Source organism: Equus asinus, chromosome 22, assembly GCF_041296235.1.
Source record: "Equus asinus isolate D_3611 breed Donkey chromosome 22, EquAss-T2T_v2, whole genome shotgun sequence".
In the NCBI taxonomy this organism is placed as follows: Eukaryota; Metazoa; Chordata; class Mammalia; order Perissodactyla; family Equidae; genus Equus; species Equus asinus.
This window is the reverse complement of record NC_091811.1, coordinates 67,575,241-67,591,366: the sequence shown is the minus strand read 5'-3', so window position 1 is coordinate 67,591,366 and position 16,126 is coordinate 67,575,241. Positions and strand designations below refer to the sequence as shown.

The window sequence follows — 16,126 nt, the reverse complement described above, 5'->3', positions numbered from 1 at the left end:
AGATTGGCAGCAGATGTTAGCTCAGTGCCAATCTTTAAGAAAATAAGTAAATAAATGCACCTCAGATAATATTTGTAAGACATCACAGGAAAAACTGCAAGGAGTTACTAAGATTTACTTAAAACTCTACACCTGCTGCCATAAATAAAGTTAAGTTAATTTAATCTTTAATTCAATCCCGTATCTATCTATTTTTGGGGAAAGTTAGTTTCAGGAAACCAAGGCCATGGCCAGAGTACGAACTATCTTAACCATTAAGGTCAACTAAAAAAAATAAATAACCCAAACTAATCAAAAAGAGATGGTTACAGCCCGGTCTGAAGTTGTATGCTGAGGTAGATAAAATATAACAGATCTCACGTGTGGTTTTACACTCCTCCCATGAGGGTGAGACTGTGAGGTTACTGTATATGTTTATAATAGGATATAATACAATAAAACTCTTTTCGTCGGAAGGATCTGAGGTGTTCTTTGTTAGAATACAGTATGAGTAGTTCCCTCTCCAAAGGACGGTATCGGTGCGCAGCTGGCCCCTCACTGACCCACGTGCTTCACTTCCTCAGAATTATCAGTGGTGAGGGATTTTCCATTTTCACTTAGCTGTCATACACAATACCAGTTTGTGTGATTTTTCAAACATGTGAGGATATTGGGGACACAAATTAAGGATTGTACTATTTGTTCCTCCCATTGTTTTAAGCAAAACTCTAATGCTGATGAACGCCTAGGACACGCTTCAAACTCTTACTAAGCCAGCAGGCTTCCTGGACCCTGAGCCGTCAGCTGGGGCTTGCATTTCATTCACTGATTCATTCATTCAGCAAAACCTCATTGAGTATCTAGTATTTGCTGAACACTATTCCAGGTGCTGGGGGTTGAACAAAGATTGACAGGTAACACCCTTGTCCTTACAGAACTCCTTGAACACGCTTTCAGCCAGCTTCAGCCAGTCTCAGACTGAGACAGGGGCTGTGCTCCCTCGGGGCTGGAGGCTGGGGGCCACGTGCAGGTTGTCGAGTCTGGGGTTTCAGCTGGGACTGGAAGGGTGTGTAACCTCTCTGCTCTCTCCAGCCTCGGAGCATCCTGCTTCCTCTGCCTGCCTGTCCCATCTCCCTGCTCCTTCTGCTCCATCTTACTCGCGCTTTAAAGTGCAACTCACTTGTCTTCTCCTTCTGAGAGCCCACAGTTGATCGCCTCTGCTCTGTCCCCCAGAGCAGTTGTGTTTTTTTTCTTTTGTGAATCACAGTATTTATCACATAGCACTGTAAATTTGCATCACTGTCTGTCTCAGTACACTGTGAGCCAGCACTTGTGCCCAAGGCGATTTTCATCTTGTCGGGTACTTTTATAAACTGAATAAACCAAGGCTGGGTGGGCATGGCTAGCGTCTGGTGAGTATGCAGTAAAACGTATGGACTTGACGATGAGGGATTGGGCCGTGGCCTCGGGTTTGTTCCGTGACTATCTCACGCTTCTCTTGGAGGCGGTCCTGGTGATTCCAGCCTACTGTAAACGGCCTCTAGTCTAGATGGCGTCTGCTTTGGCTGTTTCTCAAATCATCAGCCGTTTCTGCAGTGAAACTGCTGACCCTTCGTTGTGCATTCTGTTTTCAGCAAATGCAACTATACACAGAAATAAAAGGTAAAGGAAACTATTCTTTTACAAACTCCTCCTTCCAAGCAGACCAGTCTGAATACGGCAGTAAAATCTGGCTGTCCCATCGGGGCTGTAGACATCTTTAGAGCAGTGAGGAAAATGAGAACCTTCCGCGTCACATCTTTACCGGGATCAGCTCCAGGAAGTGGAGCTGGAGGCACCAGAGAGCGTCCCATAGGCTCGAGTGGCAACAGTGGAATTGGTAAGTGTTTTTGCTTTTTGGCCAAACTTAGTTTTTCTCCTTTTCTACTCACCTCGTTCCTCCTAGGGCAGCGTGTGCCTCGATGGAGCGAAGTCAGAGGCCTTTCTGGTCCTTCCCACCTGCTGTAGGGCGCACTGTGGGTCCCAGCTCTCTGGCAGAGGGGCAGAGTCCACAGGAAAGCCTCAGTGATCTCTCGTTTCTGTAAGAACGGCCAGCGTTGCGTTGGCTTCTTTGGTCTCCCCCTCTCAGTGTTAAATCTTTAAATCCTAACACGTGTATATTTTGTATCGTCCACGTGACTTGTTTCTTCTGTGCTTTGTAATTGATCCCTGCATCTGAGAACTTTGATATACTGCCTGGAAAGTAGGCAAGTATTGATTCTGCTTATGAAGTCCCCTTTTTTCCAGTTGCAATTGGGGCCAGCTACTTTTATATTCGCTATTTCGGGCCAGAAGGACTTCGCGTCTCCTCAAATTCTCAGTTTATGAAATAGTGGGCGGACTTCTCTAAATTCTTTCCTTAGCTGCTGTCTTGTTTGGAACTGGACTTGGTGTTTCTAGAATTTCTGTTTGCAGTTCTAATCTGAAAAAAAAAAATCGAAAAAGAAAACAATACCTTTCCACCCCACCCCATCCCCGTACCCATGGGATTTCTCCTTTTGTTCATTATCACATTGTCCATTTTCAGGTTGAAATCTTCTCCCTCTCGGCCAATCGGCTTAGGCTTTGAAAGCTATTTACATCATTTCCCCTCATGTCATCCAGAGCACGGATCTTGCAGCTAATCTCTCTTTGGAACCAGATTTTGCAGGTTTTCAACAAGAGTTTGCCTTAGTTGGAATATCTTTTCCAAGTTATGCTGTTTTTTTCAGCATAATATAGTTGTCTGAAATACAGACTCTGAGGGCAGACAGAGCGCTGGGGTTCAGATCTCCGCTCTTCCCTTTGCTAACTGTGTGAACACAGGCATAAAGCTGGCCCCCTGCTTCTGTTTCCTAACCTGTAGAAGGAGAATCATCATAGCGCCTGTCTCACAGGGTCCTCGTGAGGAGCGAACGAGATAATGTGATTACAGCCTCCAGATGAGTGACTGACGGGACGCGTGTTGACTACTGATATTTTCACCCTACAGTCTCAGGATTTCTGTCTTCACTTGAGGGGGAATTGGGATAAAGAAGGGAGCTCCTGGAACTACTGAAGTTTTACCCTCTAATACTGATCTTGTGCTTTGCTGATTTTCCTAGATCTACAGCTACCTTGAACTTAGTGCATCACAGACTGCCTGACCCGTAGTAGGCCCTTGCTGACCATTGTTGAAGCAGTGACTGTGTTCTCTGACGACGTTACCACTGTCTCAGATCTATCACGCATTGTTTTGGCCTCAAGGATTTGGTCTGGGTTGAAATGTCACCCTGTTGGTTCAGGGCCCTTCTCACACGGAGGGCCAGCTCTGTGCTATGAATTCTACAAGCTGCCCCCTGACTGGAATGTTCTGTGTCTGTAGCTCTCGGGTGCCTGAGCAGGAAAGCTGATTCCTTCCTGTGCAGCCACTGAACTGGAGGTCGGGTCCCCACCTGGGCGGAGTCGTGACGCCATCCCTACCTTTGAGCCGCTGCGACCGCCTTCAGGACCAACTGTCCTGTCTGTCAGTTGTTTTCTCTTGATAGGAAAGGAGCCTGGACGCCACCCCTTGTCCCCATCTCCTCTTTGGGTTCTGGCCTGAAAGGACCTATTGGTTGATGCTGGCCATGTTTTATTTGTTTTACTAGGTGTTGTTATTTAACTGTTTCCACTTCATTGAATGTTATCATTATTGATGCATCTGACACTATCTTGTCACTAGGTCAGGACACCCTGTGACACCTCGGGTGGGTGACTTAACCTCTGGGGCCTTAGTTTCCTTTTCTGTAATTGAAAAGAATTGGCCTGTACCATCTCCTTGGTCTATTCCAGTGCTAAGGTTTTATGAGTAAAGACTAGGTAGATAAAGGAGACTTCTTCACCTTTTTCTTCTCTTCCCTTTTCTCTGATTAACCCCATGAAAGTTCGTGGGAGAAGAGAGGATGGTGTTAACTTCCCCCAACTTGACTCCTAAGCAATTCCTGTACTCAGATAGGGTTTGAAAATTCACCCTGTCCAAGGAGGCTGGCAGTTTCCCCCAGCCAGGCTACCAGCCATCTTCTCAAGACATCAGCCTGCTCCTTCTCCTGATTTAGAAACTAATATTAATTTTCTGGTGCTTTCTCCTAGCAAGCGATGCCTAAATATTGTACTGTGCAGTGTACATAACAACCAGGGTGATTTTTCAAAAAGTAAATTTTTTCTTGTCATTCCCACATCTCCCACGTTTCCCACGTCTCTCTTGCTCCATTGTCCCAGCCTTGCTGCCTCTTTCTTTCAGTTTCTGGAAAGCACTAAGTCTTTCCTGCCTCACAGCCTTTGCACGCCTTTCCTCTGCCTGAGATATTCTCTCCTGTGCATCCCCCCCGAACCCTCTGTTCTTCCTTCACTTCCTCACGTAGCTGACTCCTTCTCATTTTTCAGATCTTAATCTAAATGTCATTATTCAAAAGAGCCCTCCCTGGCCACTCAGTTGAAAGCAGGTCATTCCTATAAATCCTTGTCGTAGAGTCTGTGCGTTACACACACAGCTCTAATTGTAACTTGTACATTTTTCTATTTTGTCTGTTGTCATATTTATTGTCCGCTTCCCCCATGAAGCTGTAAGCTCCGTGAGGACAGGGACCCTGTATTACTTTATTGCCAGTGCATGGCCGTGCCAAGCATGCTATGCCTCCTCACTGAAGGCCTGTTGGACGGATGGAAGAGTGAGTGTGATTACAGCATCTTCAACAATATGATCTGTGTTTCCTGTTGACTCCTTAGATTTCCTGTGCCTCGTCGGCTAGAAAGATAAAACCCAGTACTAGGATGAAAAGAACATTTTATAAGGTAAGTATTCCACATCCTTGTTTTTGAATACTTTGTTTTTTAAAATATGAAAGATTTCTGCTTTCATATCTCTACTTCATCTGCAGATTGGAAGCGAAGGGATCTGCAGAGCGGTCAGGGAACTGGGTATCCTTCTTTCCTGGATTAAACAATTCCTGGAAAGCATTAAGCAATTCAAGAAGCCAAGTGCATTGATTTGATTGTTATTTTGAAATATAATGAGAATCACCAGAAGTAAATTTATAACAGTGTGTTTCTTTTTAAAAATTATGTACATAGTACTGACAGCAGGTTAGATGATTCAGAATAGACTAGAGGAATTTAACATCATAAAGTTTTGGAGATAAGCAAATTGTCGCTACTATGTACATTTTCTGAATTTTCAAAGAATGCTTTCATCATGGACATGTTTTGTTACTCCCAAGTACATTGTATAAATTTAATTTAAAAGTGTATAACCAGAATTAACTCATGTAACATTTGTGGAGGGAAAATGACAGCTTTCTGGGATACAATATAATGGTACTGAGATTTAAATAGATGCCCTGTATGTGATTATTATCTACTTAAGGGTTTGATGAGTATTAATTATGCCCAGTGTGAACTTAGCTGCTAATAGATTTTGATTTTAATTAAATAAGCTGTGTTTCCTTCTCCTGGATATCCTTCCTATGACAGCGATTTCACTGAGTGCATTGGGTAACAACAGATCGACCACATGGGACACACATGTAGACTAAGTACTGGGAATGGTTTACTAGGAACGACTTTGACAGATAACCCAAGCCACAGAAACTACAAGTAGCCAAGAAGAAATGATGCCTAACTTGCTAATGCTCCTTCGGGCGCTGAACAATTAGGAAAGTTGATAGAGGCAAACAGAAGTCTAAATGCACCTCAGATTCCACCACAGAAAAATTTCCATAGTGTCCCCAGACCTTACTTGCCCAGCCAGCCCTTCAGTTAAATGAGTAATAGGGCCTGACCATTGTTTTCCATTTTCAGACTCTACTTCATGGCTATTGGGCAGTTTCAGCCAGCAGCTTGTGTGATGGCCAACTCACTTTCACAAAGCATCGTCGTGCACCCGCTGCTCACTGACAACACTGTGATCTGGTGTGTTGTGATGTGAGTGGGGGGGCTTCCTGAAGGCCTTAGTGGATTTTGTCCTCAGCACCTCTTCTCTTCACTGCTTTCCCACCATCCAGGTCTTCTTGTCAATCATACGGTCATTTTTCTATTCACGAAGGGCCACCCTGTCTTGATTTATCTCATATTCCAAAATTGCCTCTTTGTTCCCTGTCCCTCCTCCTTTCTGCCTTCTCCATCAACCCTCTTAGGCCCCATGTCTTATCTCTAGTGGGGACCTCATTACTGGACAAATCCACAGGGAGGCAAAGGTGTGGGGAGCAGAGGGGACTGGCCCCGGGGAGACTGGAGGACCCTCTTCCTCACGTGCTGCTGATCTCCGGCCCCCAGTGCAGGCTCCAAGGCCGTCAGTAGTGGGCAGCCTTCCTTCTTGGGGAACACTTGGGAGAGCTGGCATCCGGGGGATCAGGAGCCTCCCCTGGGCTTTGCAGTGGACCTGAGAGGAGGCAGTGCACCCACGGCCTCTCATTGCCCCACTTCCAGGGCCCTTTGTCTTCCAGGAACAGACTCCCCTCACGGTTCCACTTCCACAGAGCCTGGAGTCTCCTCCGTTCTTAAGCTGCTGCTTTATTTAGGGACTCCACACATGAGAGGAGCTGCGAAATAGTCATTTGCTGGTTGGCAAACTTCAGGTCCTTATGGATAGAATTTCCCCTGTGTTCCCCAATGCCTTTGGTTGACTGAATTCAATGTTTTTGTTTGTTTGCTTGTTTCCCAAATTCTTTGGTTTGCTCAGAACAGCCAAAAGGCTGATAAACTCAGTCCGAAGCACTATGGGAATTTACAAGTCATCGCTGAGTAAAAAAACAATATTCATGTTCTGGTGCCTATCTGCAAGCAAATTTTTTTCAAATGCCGAGGAGAAAAGCACAGTTTTAGTGTGTTTGAGTAAAGACTGGTGTATTGAACAGGCAGCTAAAGAGAGAGAAGCTGGGGTCCTTGTGCACAGCGAGGGAACTGTGCTGGTGGGGTCCCTGTGGGCTCAGGGTCCTTCCCTCCGATTTATAGGTGCCACTCTGGGCTTTATCAGAACCAGAGACGGTTACAGTTTGGGAAATGGCCACATAGCCCCAAATGTTCATGGGATGCTCTATCAGCCCCAAAGCTATGGAGCATATTGCTTCTGATAGAGCCCTCCCGGATCGTACCTAGGAGACTAAATTCCCATCAAAATGTTTATCTGTCAGTATGTGATTAGAGCTAAAGGAGTTGAACCTGTCCTTAGCACGGGGTGGAGCAGAGGGAGCCTGAGTACAGTGAGCAGCCTGGAGTGGTGGAAAGAGCCGTTAGTGGGGTCAAGAGACCCAACTAGTCCCAACCCTGAATCATCAGCAGGTCACTCATAGAAAATATCAACGCCCTCGCAAGCCGACCCCTCACCCCTCATCCCTTCCTCTACACCACTTCTCTCCCGCTGGCATGCTTGTATTGACTTGTTTTTTATTGACTGTCTCCACTGTATCAGAATTGGCTCTGTGGGACAGGACTTCTGTCTGTCTGTTCCCTGCAGGGTCCCCAGCACCCAGAACGGGGCTTGGACACAGGGCTCTCGGTAAGCATGTGGTGAATGTGTGACCCCATGAGTGAATGGGTTGAGGCCTTGGCCCTGCTGCTCTCTTAGGACGTGTGGCCAATGTCAGGTCACTTCGCCTCCGGGTCCTCCGTTTCTGGATTGGTCCTGGGTGAAGTTAGTAACCACGGGTGACCTATGCAGGTATCTGCACAAGGAGGGTCTTCCCTTAGTCCAGCTACGCTGCCCTCTCAGGGGCTCACACACTCTTCTTCTCTTCCCACCACCTACCCCCAAGGCCTGCTTTGCCTTGTTAATTTCTCCGGATGCTTTAAGGTTTCATTCAGACATCATCCTGCTGTTAATGGTTTCACCCATGCTTTTCTTCTTCACAGAACCTATCATAACCTATAATAATACAGAATCCTCTGTATGTTTAATATCTGTTTCTCCCACTAGATTGTCCTACTGTCTGATTCACTGCAGTTCTGCCCAGACCTTTATACACAGTATGTGCCCGATAAATATTTATTGAATGAATAAGTGAGTGAAGTAGTGAACTGGATTCGACAGCCTGCGAGGTTTCTTCCAGTTTGGGCACGTCTGCTGCCGTAATTTTCACTGGTTGGCGTGAACCGTGAGGAGGGTAACATGATAGTGCTCACCCCCTTGAGTCCTCTATGAGCACCATTTTATTATCTGCAAAACAGTGTATTTAAATCAACATAATTTTTACTTGCCCCAAATAAAAGGTACCTGTAAATAAATATATGACTCTTAAAATTGGTTACTGAACTTAAACGAACACGTTCTTAGCTGAAACATGTTCGTTTGAGTACCGTGGGGAATCGTGCAAACCCCAGGTGGAATGTGTCTCCTACATTGGGAAACACTGCATTATAATGAATTTCCACTGCCTCATTCTGGTCCAACTTAGAAATAGTTGCCAATTAGAACTTGGTCATTTTAACCTACCCACAGATACCAGTTTAGAAAAAGTCAAGCCACGATGTTCAGGTTTCAAACTGGTTTCAGAACTCCTGTCATTGTTTCCAGAGACGGAGGTACCACAGACGCTCACGCAGTCAGTCAGTCATTCCGTGGGGCTGATGAGTACGGCTCTCGACAGAGGAGGCTGGGATGGTGGCACAGCCCTCGTCCTTCCCCCGTCAGCCTGCGGGGTGAGTGGGCTCTGCGCAGGTAGCCGAGATGGATGCCGCTCCCCGGGGAGGGTCGCTGTGGGAGTCCCTGTTAGCGGTCAGATGCGTGCGTGGTGGCAGGAACAAAAAGTAAAAGCTCAGCCAGGCTGAGGAGAGAAATAGAAAATCCCGAAAGCAGATGCAGAACTGTGCTGTGACTCCCCACACGTCATGAAGACTCATGAGAGTGGAGTCCTTCACTCGGGCTGTCAGGTGTTAACTGAGAGGAAGTCCAATTGCTTCTGTGAACATTTACTGAATGCTCACTATCTGCTAGGCACACGGTCATGGCTGAGGTAATAACGATAAATAAAACTCAGTATCTCTCCAGCAATGTAGGACCTAGGAAGAGAGATAGTAGACAAACAGTCACACGGTGAAGTGCGAGCACTGACGGAGCCTCGTGGAAAGTGCGGTGGAGTGGCCATCAGGCCACGCTGCCCTGAGGAGTGGAGTTTGAGGTCGTGTATCCTGTAGGACTCGGCTCAGGTGTCGTCTCTCCCAGCAAGGCTTCCTTGGTGCCCTCCTCCCAGCCTGGCTCCCTCCTGGGTTCCAGGCCCCTCGCACAGCACGTTTCCAGAACAGCAGTTACCACGTCGTCTTATAGGTTTCTGCCTCCTTGCTCATCTCCTTCTTGAAGGCACAGCCAGAGACTTACTTAGCGTTGTGTCCTCAGTGCTCAGCACAGTGCTTGTCACACAGCAGGCACTCAGGAAATGTTTTTGGAAGGAAACAATGGCAAACAACAGTGGCAGTGAGGCTGGAAAGGGGAAATGGATTGGGGAGAAGACAGGAGGTAAAATTGGTAGAATTTGGTGACCAACTGGTTAAGGAGGGATGGGTGCGGAGGAAGCAGTCTGAGACGACTCTAAGGTTTTGTGTTTCTACTGATTTGTAGTGAACGAGGACTCAGAAAAGGGCATTGTAGTGAGATTCTAGCATTTCCTTTTGGCCAAACACAGAAATACTTTGAAATTTGGACTTCATAGGAGCATAGAATCTCATAATTTGAAAGGACCAGTCAGGCCACATGGTCCAACTCTGCATCTTATACTAGACCCTTCTTCGTAACACTGCTCCCATCTAGCGTATGCTTACATTGAGAAGAGCCCTCTGTATCTGTAAATAATCCTGCTTTTGGAAAACTGTTTCTATTGGTCTGAAATCTGTCCTCTTGAAACTTATCGTACATTTCTCCTAGTTCCCAAACTCGGGGTTTAGAGTGATTCTGACCCGCCTCCCACAGGACAGGTGGAGTCGTTAGGAGGATGCTGGGGAAGAGGACGTTCTGCCCCTTCCTCTTAAAGGCTCAGCTGGAAGTGACGACCACCCTCTGTGCGCACAGACCAGGCCAGAACTTAGTTACAGAGTCACAGCCAGCTGCAAGGAAGTGAAAATGCAGTCTGGATTTGGGGTAGCCACGCATCCAGCTAGACATCGAGGGCTCCCTGCTCAGAGAGAGGGGAGAACACTGTCAGGTGACACAGCCACACAGTCAACATTTGCAGACAGCGCTCATTTCCTCTTGCTTCCATCTCAGCTTCCTCCCCTCTTCCCACCTGGTCTCTCTCCAGGCTGAGCAGCTCCGGTTCCCCCTGTTCTCCGTGTCATGGTTTTGGGTGCTTTCAATGGCTGGAGCAGATTCCCTTCCAAATGCATTCCCAGATGTTCTTGACACAGCCTTGCTGGCTTCTTGGGGCCTTGTTTTCTCAGAGTCATTCCCTTGCTTTTCTCTTTTATAGTTTATTAGGGTTTTAAAAAATCATATAAATAATATACGCTTGCTGTAAAATTGAAACAATACCCCAGCATATAGAGAAAAAACAATCGCTTCTCTCTGCCTCCCTACCTCTGCCTTCCCGATGATGCCAGTTTGCTAGGGCTCTTCCCCAAATTTTTGTATTTTTATCAACAACAACAATAAAAATAATATGCATAGATATCTTTCCCTTTTCAGAAACAAAAATAGTATGACGCCCTTTATTCTATCCTTCAACCAGCTCTTTCCACTTAACGTGTCAAGGACAGCCGTCCAAGTATGTATGTATATACATCAAGTTCATTTTAGTAGCTGCAAAATATTCCATGGAATGTGTGCAGCAGACTTCATTCCATCACTCCAGTCTGTTGTTTTGGTTTTTGGTCCATACAAACAGGCTATAAGGAGCATCCCTGTACGTATATCCTGGTCTGTGCTTTTATTTTATAGGAGTGCTTTCTAGAAGCAGGATTGCAGGGTCAGAAGATATGCTAAATACTGCCACATTATTTTTCATAGCTCTTGTATTGCTCATTCCCCCCATTCCTGCCAGGACTGGATCTTATTGCTATTTTCCATTTTTGCTGGCCTGATGGTTGAAAATGGCATCCCATTGTTTTAGTTTGCATTCCCCCAACAACTTGTTAAGTTGATCATCTTTTCATGCGTCTATTCCATTTACACTTTCTTTTTCTGAGATGTATACCTCAAAATGTCCTATGGGCCATTTACTTAATAATAAGTTTGCAATCTTACCTGAACCTAACTACAAACGCCTGCTGCCTAGGATGCTGGAAACCCTAGCCAGGGCTGGCTCCTAACCTCAGCCTCTGTGACAGGATAGAAACTCTTACAAAGGAGTGGGTGAAATGGCTTCCCAACCATGCGGTTGCATTTCCTTTAAACGGAACTGTTTTCAAAGCAGTTGATTCGAAATGAGGCTCTGGTGATTTTCTGTTTTCCACTTCCCCATATCATTTGTGAGTGCGTCCCGCCTAGTTTAGCTCAGGCTTACAGGGGCTTAGCTGAGGAGGCACAGTCGGGGGCTGGAGACGAACAGCCACAGCGTCAGTAGCCTCTGCATGGTAAGATGATATTTTGAGACTCAGGAACTGGAGAAAGCTTTCTCTTCATAGAAATCAGGCCCCTCTACGCCTTTTTAGCTACGATAATTTACAAGATTTGGTGATAATTTCCTGCAAAGTACAAGCTACAGTGGATGGTGGTGTCTCAGCTTTTCATCCATGTATCATGGATGGGGCCCTACCCTGGGGCTCCCTGGTTGCAATGATTGGTGCAAAATTCAGGAATGGCCTGTGATCCAAAAAGGTCCAATCAAAGTGCATTCCAGGATTTGCTCCCTGGGGAGAGAGTCTCTCTCTTTTCTATGAGCCTTAAGCTTGAAGGGTTACAGGCTGAACTGCTGCAGCCATGTTGCTACCATGAGGACAGAGCCTGGCTGAGAATAAAGCCAACATTTTAATCACTGTGGTTCTGGGAATCCACCTTCCTCTAGCTTCTTTCAACCTCACGTGGGTGCTGCTTTGCAGTCTCTTAAGTGAGCTTCTATTTGAAAACTACAGATAGGAGGACCCGAGGGCTTGGTTTTGGGCCTCTCCAAGTTTCTATTAGAGCTTGCTGTTACATCCAGTTCAACCCCATGGCTTTAAACACTGTCCATGTGCTGCTGACTCCATTAATGTCTCCAGGCTGACCTGTCCGCTAAATTCTCTACTCGTACATCCAACTGTGTACTTGACGTTTCCATGTAAGCATCTCAAACATAATATGTCAAAAACAAAAATTTTGTTTTCTCTTCTAAAATCAGCTCCTCGTCTAGTCTTCAGCAACTTGGAAAACAAGATGGAGTGACATCACAGTTCAGCATAGACTCTGGAGCCGGCAGAGCCTGGGTTCCAGTGCAGGCTGTCTTGTAAAGGCTGCGGGAGCTTCATCTCTCTAGTCCTCTCTTGCCTTCTCTGTGCAATAGGAGTGATGGTAACAGGACCTGTTTTGTAGTATTATTTATGAGGATTAAATGAGATATTATATATGTAAAGTAGTTAGACTCATGACTGGCACGTCATAAAACTATAAAGCAAGAGTAATTATCACTATATGATAAATTACCACCCTCTCAATTGCTAAAGCCAACCATCTAGGGTTAGTCTCGATTTCTTCTCTTCCCTCATACCCCAAGCCAAATTCATCATCATGTCCTTTCAGTTCTACCTCCCAAACATACCCCGAATCTTTCTGCTTCTCCCACCTGTGTTAGTGTACTCTGGGCCATGTTGCTGGCCTCTCTGCAAAAGCCCCCGCTGACTGCTCGCATCGTCTCCACGCCCCTCCTGCCCTGAACCTGGGCTCATCAGTTTCCAGAGAGAACTCGAAAGTGCAGGTCAAAGCATAGCCCTTCCTGTTTGCTATCTTTTAGTGGCTTCCATTGCACTGAGAATAAGCCTTATTATTTGGCCTAGAAGGTCCTATTGGAACTGCCTGGCCTTTCTCACCGACCTCATCTCTTGGCTGACCTTTCCGATTCTGAAACATTCAAGTCCACTGTCTGGGCCTTTGTACTTGCTGCTTGTTCCCCCTGGAGCGCTCTCCTCCGGTTCTTGGCACAACTGGCTTCTTTCACTCATGTCTTGGCTCAACTGTCCCTTGCTTCTAGGTGATGTTCCTGACCATCTTCACGAGAACAGGGGACTTGTGCAAACAGTTTGTGACCCTACCTACTCATTCATTGTTGGCACCTCTCTTATTCTTACCCCCAGTCTTGCCTGGGTAGATTTCTCCTCAGAATTCTTGCTACCACAATCCCTGCAAAATACTCATGATATGCCCTTTGTCACACACACTGCACCCTTGGACTGCCTCTTCTAACTCTCTCACCAGATCAAGAGCTCGTGGAGAGCAGGGATGGCGCCTCATTGATCTTTGTGCTGCCAACATTCAATGAGAGCCTGGAACTGGTTAATTTGTGGCAGAAGAGCGCACCACGGAACATGACATAGATTTGCTCTTTTACGTTTTTTTGGTCGATATTGGGTTTTGCAGACAGCTATCAGTTTCCTTTAGTCACTTGAAATTTTCCATTCGGCAGCTTCTCAGGGAGGTGACCAAAGAATGTTTCATTAGTTTCAGAACAGATTCTTCTTTAGAGTCTGGGTCCCATCTGGGAAAGGTTGAGTTTATTACTTATTTCTAGCAGTTTCTGTCCTTAAAGCATGAAACAGGTCTGTTTCTGGATGGTGCTCAATCTATTTTATGGCTTTTCGACTTTCCCCACAACTGTGCTTTCTAAATTCTGACACACTGTGTGATCTTCAGACATGTATTGTCTGTGGCCGGCTGGTTAAAAGCATGGTGTAGCACAAAGCTTTCAGCCGATCAGTCTCCAGCTGGTCATGACACAGATGTTTGTATCATCACGGGGTATAGTGGCTTTCGGAGCGTGCTGAGTATGCGAGCTATTTTGTTAATTCTGAAAACAACCCCATGGGCTAGAACGAGCATTTTCCGAATCGTTAGCCTGACGTTCAAAGGGCCATCAGCAGGTCCTCTACCATCACCAGTCCGAACAGTGCAGAGTCCAGCAGGAGTGGGTGCTCAGCAAGCTTTTGTTGAACAAGTGGCTGAGTTTACAAATCCGTCTCTCACTAGCCCTTGACGCATGCGCTGTCCTCTAGATCGGGCCATTTTTTAAAGCCCCCTCATAAGACAGGCTGATTCTGCTTTCAGAATCTTGTATGTGCTGTTTTGTCCCTCGGCTACGCCCGCTTCACTCTTCCATTTCCAGTCAAACTCTACATTTTTTCATGATCTCCTCTGACCTAGAGTCTTCTGTGGCTGCAATAGCCCACATGACTATTCCCCGGCAGTTATTTCCCAGAGTTATCAATGATTGGTTAGAAATACATATTGAACTTTCACATGCACCTGATTTTGTTGATATTAGTTGCAATTCTGCAGATTTATTCTAATATCACTTTCCAAGTGTTTCCATTAATTTGATCACATTGCTTTTTGAATTCATTTAGCCAACAAAGATTGATTTGTTTTACTTGTTATGTAAGGCTCTATTTTAGAAGTTAACCAGGTGAGAAGACCATTCTAGTCGGGGGGATGCAAACTATAAACAAATAGAGAAGTAAATATACAGGCAACCTATGGGAATGGGAGAAAATGCTTGCAAAGCATGTCTGATAAGAGGCTAATATCCAAAATATGTAAAGAACTCACACAACTCAGTAGCAAAAAACCAAATAATCTGACTAAAAAATGGGCAAAGAACTTGAACAGACATTTCTCCAAAGAAGACATACAAATGACCAATAGATACATAAAAAGGTGCTCAACATCACTAATCATCAGGGAAATGCAAATCAAAACCACAGTGAGATATCACCTCACACCTGTTAGGATGGCTGTTATCAAAAAGACAAGACATAACAAGTGTTGGCAAGGATGTGGAGAAATTGGCAGCTTTGTCCCTGTTGGGGGGAATGCAAAATGATGCAGCTGCTATGGAAAACAGTATGGAAGTTCCTCAAAAAATTAAAAATAGAACTACCATGTGATGTAGCAATCTCATTTCTGGGTATGTATCCAAAAGAACCTAAATCAGGATCTCAAAGAGATAGAAATCCTATGTTCACTTCAGTGTTATTCACAGTAGCCAAGATATGGAAACAGTCCAAATGTCCATGGGCAGATGAATGGACAAAGAAGATGTGGTGTAGACACACAATGGGACATTATTCAGCCACAAAAAAGAAGGAAATCCTGCAATATGCAATGACATGGATGAACCTGGAGGACATTATGCTAAGTGAAATAAGCCACTCACAGAAGGACAAATACTGCATGATTTCATCTATATGAGATATCTAAAATGGTCAAACTCACAGAAACAGAAAGTAAAATGGTGGTTGCCAGGGGCTGGGGGAGGGGGAAAATGGGGAGTTGCTGTTCTGTGGGTATAAAGTTTCAGTTATACAAGGTGAATAAATTCTAGAGATCAGCTGTATAGCATAGTGCCTGTAGTTAACAATATTGTGTTGTGCACTTAAACATTCGTTAAGGGAAGATCTCATGTTAAATATTCTTGCCACCAAAAAAGTAAATATCAAGTATGTCAGACGGTGAGGATGCTAAGAAGAACAACCAAGCTGGGAAGGACCATGGATTTGGCAGGGCAAGGGCTGGCTTGCTCACTGATAAGAGAGCATTTTTGCACAGACCGGAAGAATCCTTACAATGGCTGAGTAGTAGTCAGCCAAGGTATCGTGTAATGATTTTGTGTTCTTGTGGATACAAAAACTGAGGCTTGAGGAGGTTACATATTTCTAGTAAAAACACATAGTTATTAAGAAGTAGACTAAGACCATAACCTACAAGACTTTACATTTCTCTGAGCTGCCTTTTGTACTTTCTCTCAGGAAATTACTTAGTTATCTGATGACTTTTAATAAATAGCAGAAACAATTTCTTAGCTATGGAAATCCGTGTCCTCTTGATTGACCAAACTATTTTTCTGCATATGTGGTAAATGTATTTTCTGAATCAAAAATTGGGCAACAAATCCTGAAAAGTTCTGAAGTGCTTAGAGGGACAATGGGACCAAGTAATTGAAGCTGACTCCAAATTACGACTATGTGGCCACCATAATAATACAGATGCTTGGGACTTGACAGC

General features: G+C 45.2%; 1 long non-coding RNA gene across 1 annotated transcript; it reads left to right on the top strand.

Moving 5' to 3' along the window:
• Positions 1–8: 8 nt before the first annotated feature.
• On the top strand, positions 9–10,553 carry LOC139041604 (uncharacterized). Its single transcript, XR_011497062.1, has 3 exons — positions 9–1,858; positions 4,744–4,809; positions 5,815–10,553. It is a non-coding gene; the product is annotated as an uncharacterized lncRNA (long non-coding RNA).
• The last annotated feature ends 5,573 nt before the right edge of the window (positions 10,554–16,126 follow it).